A 692-nucleotide genomic window follows, 5' to 3' on the forward strand; every position below is an offset into this window, starting at 1 on the left:
CGGTCGCCCACGTGGATGGCACCGGTCCTGAGGAGTGGGCACAGGGCAGAGAGTCAGGGCTGGACACTCAGGGCCTCAGAGAGGGGTCTGCCCTCGGGAACCCCGGGCAGCCCCAAGGCACAGCCCGGCTGAGCCTCGTTACACCCCGCTGGAAAAAAAAAAAAAAAAGCAAGCGTGACCTTGGGTTGCATTAATAGAGGTATAAAGTCTAGAACCTGGGAGGAGATTCTCCTGCCTGACTCTAAAGTCCGGTTCTGGAACCACCGTCCAGCACGAGTTTTGAGACTGGTTCGAATCCCACCTACCAGCTGCCAAATCCTTGCTGTGTGACCTTGGGCCAGTTCCTTAACTTCCCTGAGCTTCACCTCCTTCATGGAGATGATAATATTCATTTTATTATCCAATTATAATTGAGGGATGAATGAATAAAATGTATAAACTACACACCAGATTCTGAAGGTGTGGTATGAAAAAAATATATAAAATGTTCTGTTAACAATTTTTATATTGATTACAAATTGAAGTAAATACATATATATATGATGGATTTTTTTTTTTTTTGAGACAAGAGTCTGGCTCTGTTGCCCAAGCTAGAGTGTCGTGGCATCAGCCTCGCTCACAGCAACCTCCAGCTCCTGGGCTCAAGCAATTCTCCTGCCTCAGCCTCCCAAGTAGATGAGACTACAGGCTCA

At 47.1% G+C, this 692-nt stretch overlaps 1 protein-coding gene across 1 annotated transcript in view; it reads right to left on the reverse strand.

Annotated features, from left to right (window-relative positions):
* Window positions 1–692, reverse strand: part of GRIP2 (glutamate receptor interacting protein 2) — a 30,692-nt gene that overhangs the window by 17,858 nt on the left and 12,142 nt on the right. The window lies entirely within an intron of this gene.

The sequence above is a fragment of the Propithecus coquereli genome, unplaced genomic scaffold (assembly GCF_000956105.1).
Source record: "Propithecus coquereli isolate 6110/MARCELLA unplaced genomic scaffold, Pcoq_1.0 Scaffold588, whole genome shotgun sequence".
In the NCBI taxonomy this organism is placed as follows: Eukaryota; Metazoa; Chordata; class Mammalia; order Primates; family Indriidae; genus Propithecus; species Propithecus coquereli.